Here is an 11,287-nt window from a genome sequence, read left to right as displayed (position 1 = left end):
TATACATACATGGGTATATGCGTATATATATATAATTTTTGGTAAACAAAATCGGGGAGTTGGACCCGATAAGGGTTGCCTACGTATCCCACATCCGGTGGGAATCAAACCGACATAGTTCGGGTAAGAAATTTATCTAAATCACGAGTTTTCTAAAACTGAAAAATATCTGGACATTGCTTTTTTTTCATTTTTATTTATGCTATCGAAACTCCTGTTATCACCCGCCGGTCAACATGCAATTTTGAAGCAAATTAAATGCGATAACAGACAAAATGCCACATGATGGTCTCCTTTTTTTTGTTTCAGGTTGTTATTCTTGGACGGGACCAACCCCTGTGTTGAGTCCCCTAAGTCAAATGCAACGTGATGCAAATAAGCGTTTTCCTACTAGGGATCCGGCATGAAGTTATGTTTTACTAAGCTTCAATCTGGGCTTTGTTCTAGACCTGGCTTACACGAGCGGACAACTCGAGTCGAGGAGGGGGCTACGTATCGGGGACCCACGGGGTCGTCCGGCTTTGTAACTTATCCGAGCCTCTTTCTACTTGGGCATTGGCACTAACAGAATAGGGAGTCTCGACCAGCGAGCTTCTCCCCGGAGGTAAGAAGAGAAGGGTTTCGGCACCGTTTATATGTACAGTTCAAATAATATCAAAGCGGTAAAAGCAGCATTTAGCACATTAGGCTCAAACATGTAAAAATCAGAAAGAACCAAATATAACAATTTATCTAAGATCGAATATCTAACCCTGAACCAGTGGTTCTGGGTCCACATCCCCAGCAGAGTCGCCAGAGCTGTCACACCTCCTTTTTCCATACCCGCGAGGGTACAAGGGAGTTTTTTCCAATTAAAGGACAATCGAAACGGGATGGGTTTATTTATTTCAGAGTCGCCACTTGGAAGATTTAGGGTGTCCCAAGTCACCAATTTTAATCCCGAATCGAGGAAAAGAATGACTCTATATTATGGTCTGCGTACCAGAAATCCGGATAAGGAATTCTGTTAACCCGGGAGAAGGTGTTAGGCATTCCCGAGTTCCGTGGTTCTAGCACGGTCGCTCAATTGTTATATTCGGCTTGATTATCTGATTTTGTACAAGTATGAACTTATGTGCCAATTTTATCTTTTAACCGCTTTATTAATTATTATTATTAGGAATGTGAACATCGCTTAAAACATGTCTTTGGACTGCGTCACATGAAATGCACCCACAATCTGGAACATATCTTATTTGACGTTTTGGGATTTGGATTTGGGTCGCATGAAATGCACACCTCAAGTTTTAAGAAAGTAAATTATTAAACACGCGCCTAAAGAGACTATCGAGTTATTATTTTGGGAAGGCCACGAAATTCACTAAGCGGCCCTCCTGAATTCTAAGTAATTTAAAACAAGTATTTACTGAGGGCCCCGCAATTTGTATTTTTATTCGGCGAGGCTCATCTCGTTCTTATTTTTTTTAAAAGAATTTGCAACATCATGGAAATGCATCTCGGGCCACGCCACAATCAATGCGCCCGTGACTAGAGACATATTTCGACTCCGTTGAGATTTGGATTTGGGTCACATAAATGTGCACCCGAGTTTAGGGAGATAACATTATTAAAGTCGCGCCTAAAGCAACTAGCGCATTATTATTTTGGGTAGGGCCGTGAAACTTGCTAAACGGACCGTCCCGGAATCTTAGTATTTAATATATACATTTAGAGGGTCCCGCGGCTTGTGCATTTTTTCTTTCTTTTTTTATTTATTATTTTTTATTTTTATTTTTTTATTTTATTTTGCGAGGCTCGTCTCATTTTTACTATTTAAGGGCAAACTTAAAACAACTACGATTTCCTACTAGTGAAGCCATCCGAGATTAAACGAAAAAAACGATTCTAACAGGTAATAATATCCATGGTAAAAATGAAAAATAGAATAACCTCGTTCATATGCTCACATTTACTTTAAGCATGCAGTAACTAAACATAACATAAACATTTTTAACACAACAACAAAATTGCATTGTTGACATTCATATATATCGAATATTCTCATTTATTGCCTTGAACCATAATATGCAAAACGAACAAAATGAAACAAGGGACGAAGAACACCAACCTTCGAACCTCGACAATCCTAGAACGACAAACAGTGCTTCCTACGGAACTCGAACCGGACCTCACTCGACGAGGAATAATGATGACAACTCGGACAAACACCTCGACGTACCGGACCTCGACAACCCAAAGTCGACCTCGACGGAAAACAGAAAACTCGGTAAGGCGGGATCGCGGCAACCCACAACTGCTCGCAAAAGACGGAACGACGTCGACAGCAGTAAGGTCGACGCGGGGGGGGGGGGGGGCTACTGACGGACCTGTTTGGTGGTGTACGCCGGTGGTTTTGGACGCGAGGGTTTTGTTGGTGGTTTAGGACGTGAAGGGGTGGCGTGTGGGCAGTAATGGAGGAGTGGGTGTCGCGGACGTGAGGGTGTAGTCTTTTTGGACGTGGGGGGGGCTAGGGTCGTTGGGTCGTCGACTGGTGGTGGTCGATGGTGAGGCCGGTAACTGGAGGTGGAAGGGTGGTTGTTCTTGGTGGTTTTGGGCAGTAGGGTCGACGCGGTGGAGCTGGAGGTTGCTGGGGTTGTTGAGGGAAGTTGGTCCGGTGCTGGGGAAGGTGACGGGGATACGACGGGTCTGGTTTTTCCGGTGAAAGGGGGGGTCGGGCTCGTTTTCTTTTCCAGTAGTTTTTTTTTTGTGTTTCGTTTCCTCAAAGAAGACGGAGGAACAGTGGTGACGAGGGGAGGGGAACTGGTTGTTTGGATGGTGGTTATGGTGTTTGGGCGATGGTGTTTGGACGGGAGTGATGGAGGAGTTCCGACGGTGGGGGGGCAGTAGGGTTTCTTCGTGGGTTCTTTCTCAGGAGCTCGTAGGGTTTTCTTCTTCTTCTTCTTGTTGAAGAAGAAGATTGAACAGTAGTCCTTTTCCAAATTCAAAAATCCTCCTTTTCTTTGTGTTTGTCCGTGTATTTAGCATGGGCTTGTCAAGAAAAATGAGCCCCACGCGTGGTGGGGTTCGAGGCATATGTTCCCCACGCGTGGTGGGGTTCCCCATGTGTCCTGGACACGGTTTATTACGGGCTAGGTCCGAAAATTAGGCCTAAAACCGGGTAGTTTGAACCCGAATATTATTCTTTTGCCCGGACCCGAGAAATAGGAACACGTTGCTTAACTAGTCCTATGTAAGCAAAATAACTACCAAAAATAAGACTAGTATTTAAACAAAACTATATCTTTTTGAATATTTTTCAAGATTTAAAATAGCTACAAAATATTAATAAAACTATATTTTTTTGTAATTTTCGTTTTTAAATATTAAGATAAAATATGAGATAATATTTTTGTATTTTTCAAAGTTAAAAATGACTATAGAATATTAATAAAACTATTTTTTTTTGTAATTTTTGAAATTATATAAAGTACAAAAATATATGTTTTTTGTAATTTTCGAAATTATATAAAGTACAAAATAAAGTGCAATTTTTGTATTTTTCAAGTTTATGAGAGATACATAAACTAAGATTTATATATATATATTTTTGAAATTTTTCTTTTTGCAACGAAATAAAGTAAAAATAGCTAAAATAGCTATACTAGACCCAATTTCACATATTCACGCTAAAAATGTGAAAATTCTCGGGAGGGTCAAAAATCACGTGCTTACAGAGGTGACCAGTGATTGAACTCCTCCCAAGTGTACTCATACCCTAGGCCAAAAGTGGTACTGTGCTTCTTCAGCTTGATAGGTTTGGTGATACCTTGCAGGTTCTTGCCAAGTCCTTTTTCCGGGTTCATACCCGCTCCAATTCAGGATGCTTTCGATCTTGCTATCCCACCACTTGTCTTTGTCTACAGCATTGACCCGCTCGATGTGGTGGTACGTTTCTCCTCCTATCCTTCTTCTGCCTCCGATCATTGGAATGGTTTGGCGACTGTAAATAGGGTTGCTACCGTCGCCATGAATGATTACTTCTTGATGATTCCATTCAAATTTTATAGTTTGATGCAAAGTCGATGCTACGGCCCCAGCGGCGTGGATCCAGGGTCGTCCCAGCAACAAATTATAGGATGTTGGTACGTCAATGACTTGGAACTCGACATCAAACCAGGTGGGTCCCATCTGTAGGCATAGGCTAATTTTTCCAATGGTGGACCTCTAAGATCCATCAAAAGCTTTGACACTGATAGCCCCGTCTTTGACCTTGTGCAATCCCTTACCCAATGTCCTAAGAGTTATCAATGGACAAATGTTGAGGCTGGATCCCCCGTCGACTAAAATCCTGGTGATAAAGTGATCCTCACATTGCGCAGTAATGTGCAATGCTTTGTTGTGACCAAGCCCTTCTGGTGGTAATTCGTCCTCGTGGAAGGTGATCTTGTGGCTTTCCAGTACCTTCCCAACCATGTTTGCCATTTCGCCTCATATTATGTTGCTGGGAACATAAGCTTCACTCAGTATTTTCACTAAGGCATTTTTATGTGCCTCAGATCTTTGCAGAAGAGCCAGAATAGAAATCTGTGCTGGTGTTTTGTTCAGTTGCTCGACGACTGAGTACTCTTTGGCCTGTACCTTCCTCCAAAGGTCATCGGGTCCGGTTTCAACAACCCGCCCGGAGGCTTGCTTACTGGACTCAGCCAAGTGCTCCGGGGTATATACCCTGCCTGTCCTACTCATGCCTGTGCGGCAATTGCTTCCCCGGTATATGTCTTTCCTTTCCTTCTAGCCTCAGCGGTGTAATCCCAAGGTATAGCATTTGTCTTGAATGGGGTCACGTCTGTCATGGAGATCGGAATAGGCACCTTATGAGGTAACACAGTAACTTCGATAGGTGGAGGCGCCTTTGGAATTCCGAACTCAACCTCAATCGGTCTTGGCGCCTTTGCGGAAGGTGCTTCAAACTCGAGCGGTACTGACACATTTACCACATCGCCCTTAGAGGGCTGAATCTGAACAACAATGGGATTGAGAGTAACTGCTGGCTTCTTAGGTTCGTCTCCTTCAACTATCAAACTGATTGAACCCTCGGGGTCCCAATCATCTTCAATCTCGATCATATGGATGTCTCCACCCTTGTGGTCGGGCAGGGGGTTATTGCGGACATTCGGAGCGGGCTCCTTTGCTATAATGATCTTGTTGTCAATCAGGTTCTGAATCTTGTCTTTCAACGAGCGACACTCGTCGATGGTATGGCCCTTCATCCCGGAATGGTATGCGCAAGTCTTGTTTGGGTTGATCCATTGGGAAGGATTTTCTGGAGTTACGGCTGGAATAAGGGTAATGTAACCGGCTGCTTTGAGCTCAATAATAGAAGATTTTTCTCAAGTCCCAGTATATTGTTTGAGAGGTCTGCGGTCAAAATTTGGTCTGGGTCTAGGAAAATTTTGGCGAGTGGGAGGTGATTGGTAGTGAGAGGGTTGGGCATTATAGGTTTGGTAAACAGGTGCAGGTTGAGAGTATCTGGGTAAAGTGGATTGATATGCGGGAGGTGGAGATGATTGGTAAACGGGTGGTGGAATTTGGTAGGTGGGTGATGGTGCTTGGTATTTTAGAGAAGGTTGGTATGTGAGTGGAGTTGAGGGGTATGATTGGTATTTCATAGGGGAATTGTTTCTTTGCGCAGCCATCACAGAATTCACGTCCTTTTTCTTTGACGTGCCACCAAACTGTAAAGCCTTGTTGGTGGCCTGCAATGCTTCGAGATTAGTGACCATACCGTTCTTGATACCTTCTTCGATCCTTTCTCCCAACTTGATGATGTCGGAGAACTTTTGACCCTCTATCAACATCAGCCTCTCGTAGTATTGCGGGTCCTGAGCCCGGACAAAGAACCTATTCATCTGCTCTTCTTCCAAGGCCGGCCTGACCTTAGCGGCTTCTGTCCTCCAACGAGTAGCATACTCGCGAAAGGTCTCTGTGGGTTTCTTCTTCAGATTTTGGATATAGAACATATCTGGTGCGTTCTCAGTATTGAACCTGAACCGGACCATGAAATTGGACGTCATATTCACCCAACTTGTCCATTTATTCGCATCCTGGCTAATATACCAAGATAATGCGTCACCCTTTAGACTCCTCATGAACAGCTTCATACGGATCTTCTCGTCCCTTCCGACCCCTACCAGTTTATCACAATACATTTTGAGATGGACCCTGGGATCACCTGTACCATCGAACATTTCGAACTTGGGAGGTTTGTACCCCTCCGGCAGTTCGACATCTGGCTGAACACAAAGATCTTCATAGTTCAAACCTTCCACACCTTTGCTATCTTCGACACCCAGGACCCGGCTGGTTAACCTCTTGAGCTCAGCAGCTAAATTCTGAATGAGGGAGTCTTTGCTGTCTGATTCAGGTGTATCTGAGATAGGCTGGGCATAGTGGGGTACAGTGTCCACAAAGATGGGAGCGTTCTGGTCGTTTGTGGTGTTTTGGGGTTCGGGAATGAGCAGTGGAGTGTTGTTGCAGGTGTTGCAGGCTTGGGTATGAGCGGGTTGTGCTGGTGGTGGTGTAGTATGGTTCTGGTTGTTGGCATCAGCAGCGGCAAGAGTGATTGACAGACTTGCCAGGTTTCGAACTTGTTCCAATTCTTCTCGAAATCTCAACAAAGTTTGCTCAAGATGAGCAGCGGTTTCCTTAGTGATTGAAGCGTTCTGAGAGGTTTCCTCGATTTCCTTTCTAGCACTGGTATCTCCCATTTTGCCTTTGTTCCTGTTTCTGGTAGGACGCGGAGGAGGAGGAGGTGGAGGACCCTTGGATCTTGTTGAGTATGTTGATGGTGCCAGAATGCACGAACTAACCTTTGGGGAGGGGAATAAAAATAAATAAAAACAAAAAAAGTAACAAGTTAGTGCGGGTTGTGAGAAGAAAATGTTGCAATATTTAAACATATTGTGCAAGAATATAAATCGCGTCCTAATTTGGGTGCCTCGTTGTACCTGAGGTAGGCCTAGCGACAAATTAACTTAGAAAACTTATAATGCTAAATGCCTCATTTTATTGATAAAAAATAAGATGACTCCAAAGCGACGCTAAATAATGGAAAATAAAATGTCACTAGTGGTCATCGGCCTTATTACATCATTAGAAGCAAAATAAAAGACTCCTAACTACTTGGTTCCAGACGGACCTTCCCCAGATCCGGTATTCTTGCCTCCCTCGTACAGCTGCACCAGCTCGCGCAGTTCCAGCAGCAAGTAAGCTCGGGCCAGGTGCCCACCTTCATTACCCTCAGCATTCTGACAATCATCGATCCTCTTAAGAAATTTACCTTCCAATTCCACTAAGCCTCGTTCCAGATACCCCAGTCGGTTGTTGGCATTGACAGCTATATCCTTCCACTCGTTGATCAGCTTCTCGCGGGCTTCCTGTTTTTCCCGGTGTTCGTTCTCGCATTCTTTCATCCTTTTGCGCAGTTGATTGTATTTAACCTTTGCTGCAGTCTTTTCATCAATAAGCCTATGACCATGGACAAACCCTGGGTGACCCAAACCAATGTGATCATCCTCCAACCAACCCAAATAGTGCGGCACACATCCGGCATGATACCTGTCTGGTTCGAGGGATTCCCTTCCCAAAACAAGCTTGCAGTGCCACATGTGCTGAGCTTGACACCTGTGTGGGCTATCATCATCCTGAAAGTCGACTCTGAAGTGACTCATCTTGTCGAACCTTGGTATGATTTATTTCCTCCCTGCTTGTCTCATAGCTCGGAGAGGGACATAAGGGTAAGTTCCTCTCAAGCCAATGAGTATAAGGAACGGTGCATCCCGAGATCGAACAATAAATTCCCCGGTTGGGAACCACTCATACATCCATTGTACATGCTCTTCTTTCAGATTCTCAAGCAGCTCTACCCATCCACTGGCGTCTTCTGGCTGAGCAAACATATTGGGCATAAAGTTCATTCGCTTTGGGTGATGAAAAGCTATATGGTCATCCCAATCCCTGCGTATGATTTCCTGTCTGTAGTCGCATTTCTGAAGGTGTTCTATGAGCCAAAGTTGAAGTAACAAGTTGCACCCTTCAAAGTGTGGGGCTCCTTGTTGACACTTTTCCAAAGCCCGGTATATTTCAGCAACGATCATGGGTACTATGCTGAAAGTTTGCCCATCAATACCCTCCATTAAAATCTTGGTCACCATGGCTAGTCTGGTGTGGATCCTCGCCTTCTTCATAGGGAAAATTATCATGCCCAAGAAGCAAAACATGAATACAAAGACCCTTCTATGTATGTGTCCCAAAGAAGTGAGGGCAAACTCGTCCATGTAGGTGTGATAGGACTTGTTGTGGCCATATCTCTCGTACAAAAAGTCAAATGGTATGAAAGAGTCCTTCAAGCAAGAGAGGTCGGTATTTTTCTTGAGTCCCATCATCTTAAGAAAGCCTCTACTTTTGCAGTTTTCCGGCATAAGCAAACCCGGAGTCTCCCAGGGGATACCAGCTAGGCCCCCTATCTCTTCTAGCAAAGGGTTCATTTCCAAGTCTCCGAAGCGGAACACTGATCGTTCACTATTCCAAAACAAAGTGGCAGCCTTAATGATCTTGTTGTTGGGCTGGATTTCCAGAAGTAAGGGCAAATTCCCTAAGTATTTGCGGACGAGTGTCTGCTCACTGGAGTGAAGATCTCCCACCATTTCAGCAGCCTTGGATGAATGTTGGATACCATACTGAATCTGGGGACCTCGTGCCTCATTTTCTGCAAAAAAAAGTGTTAGGCCCTTAACCCCACCATACTCGACTATTTGAATCAATAATTAGCAAAAGGCATTTAGTTCTCCAAATAAATACACATAAGAAGAAGATTTTTGGAAGAAAACCAGAGTTCGGGTAAGGGCTTGAGATTATATCGAGGGGAAGGTGTTAGGCACCCCTCAAGATCCACTAGTGTGGTTCCCGGCCGTACTTAGTTGTGACTTTAAGAAGAGTAGAAGTAACAGACAATGTTTGCACACAAGGAATACAAATAAGTTGAAAGTTTTGAAAGAAAAGAGAGAAAAAATACATAAGTGGTTTTGGAAAGAAAAGATTGATTGAAGAAAACATTACTTCTAAGAATACATCATATTGTATAAATAAATAAAAAGATCCTAGGTTTAAATACAATATGGATCACCTTGGTGCAATACCCAGCAATCATTCTCACACGAGATATTAGCGCACCGGTCATCATATCCATATTCTACCCTTCCCACCCTGTTAAGGTGTTAAAGCGCGTTTAGTCTCGTTTACTTATTGTATGCTAATACCCGTCCCGACCTATCAGTCTCGGGGTATTAGGACTTCTAATCCTAAGAGGGAAGAAAGGGATGGGGCCTTTATGGAGTTTAAAGGATAAAATTCTAGTTTCGACATTCAAAAACAAATATCAAATAAAGGGATGAGTAAACAAGCAAACAAGGCTCAAATAAACCCCTAAAATCAGACAACACTTAGTTTAGCATGTCTTAGCATATACTGATTTGGTCTTAAGTTAAAAATTAAGCGGCGAGCAGACTGGTTCAACACATATATTTAGACAGAAAGTCTGCATTAGGCAGCCCGGATCCAATTGTCAGAAATTGAAGTATTTTAAGTGAGTCAAAAAAAACACTGTTTTCAGAAAGGACCTAACGCAGAATAGTTTAAGACAGAAGGTTGAAAATTTGCAGAAGTTCAGAGATGACTTGAAAATCAGCAGAATTGTTTAAGTGAAACTACCGTAGAGTGATGAAGAAAAGTTTACGAAAGTGAAAAGACCTTAAAGGAATAGTGAGTTAAAGGCTGTTTTGAAATAGTAGCTTCATGAGATGAATAAATTCAGGCAGAGGGTTAAAGGAACCGTTTCAGAAAAAAAGAAAGATGCAAGTTTAGAAAATTTAAGAGCATTGCAGATTTGTAAGAGTTTCAAAAGCAAACAGATTTGGAAGAGTTTTTGTTGACAAAGTTGAAGCCAATTGACAGATTATTCTTACTTAAACACATTAGGCGAGTTTGAGCTCCTATAGGCATGGTATCTACGTGACTGAATTTTTAAGGCTTGTTATTGTTATTAAACCGGTAAAGGAATGAGTATTTGATTACCCTACAGTTTGCCTAGCGTTTATGCATTTCCTATAGTCATGATTTCTATATGCAATTGGTTACATGAATATTAGGGCCTATAGGTAGGATTTCTAATGATTTGCAATACGACTGAACATGAAATCTTATAGACATGATCCCTAAATGATTGAATGAAAGGAATGCAAAAGCCTATAGACATGATCTCTAGGTGATTGAATGAAAGGAATGCAAAAGCTATAGACATGATTTCTAGGTGATTTATACGTTTAACCTATAGGCATGATATCTAAGTGATTAAACAACAATATTGATCCTATAGGCATGGTATCTACCCTTTAACATATGCAAGTAAATATAAACCCCCTCCTATACCCTTTACTAATATTCCCCAAGTTCTTTTTACAAAAATATTACAGAACCAGAAGAAAGAAAGGAAAATAATTAAAATACATCACAGCCTACAGCTAGATCCGAGCAGCCTAATTCAATCTTAATATCCGATAACATGTGTTTCACCAAATCCAGATTCCAGATTCCAAGGCCTTCTCCTGTTCAGAGTGTTTCAAAGTTCTAGGGAGCCTCTAGGAGCCCTAGGCAATGCTTACACTCTGAAGAGTAAATATTGTAACAGAATAGTGCAAGTGTGGAATTACCAGCCCTTAGGCATCCAAGTTCAAAGGGAACTCTATGGTCCCTAAGCATGGCTTACCATAGGGAGGCAGAACTTAAAGAACTAAGAATGAGTGTAGAATGAGGTGATTAGAGGAAATCAAAGCAAAGGGTGGTCATACCCAGCCATGGGTAAGACTGGCACACCCCTAATCCTTTACTTGATTCAAGCAAATAAAAGAGCAGACTTTCAGAAGTCAGACAGGGGTCTGGGTGGTGATTAGGATACTACCAGACCCTAGTCAAGGCTCAATACATAAAAGGGGTTAAGGGAATGGGACTGATTTGAGTGAAAGGTTCAAGAGAACCTGGTCCTAAGTCAAGGGTAGCAATAGGCTGCTACCTTAACTTAAAACATACTCACATACAAGGGATTAAAGGGAAGGGGATCACATGAAAGCATTCATATAAACATCAATAAAAGCATAACAGAACTTAAAGATGCAGGAGCATGAGGCATGACAGACTAATGTATAGCCATTTAGTACCAGAAAACATATAGTTGAGAGGTCATGTAGAAGGGAGAAGT

Source organism: Nicotiana tabacum, chromosome 3 (assembly GCF_000715075.1).
Source record: "Nicotiana tabacum cultivar K326 chromosome 3, ASM71507v2, whole genome shotgun sequence".
In the NCBI taxonomy this organism is placed as follows: domain Eukaryota; kingdom Viridiplantae; phylum Streptophyta; class Magnoliopsida; order Solanales; family Solanaceae; genus Nicotiana; species Nicotiana tabacum.
The sequence above is the reverse complement of the archived record's forward strand: the minus strand, read 5'-3'. Positions refer to the sequence as shown.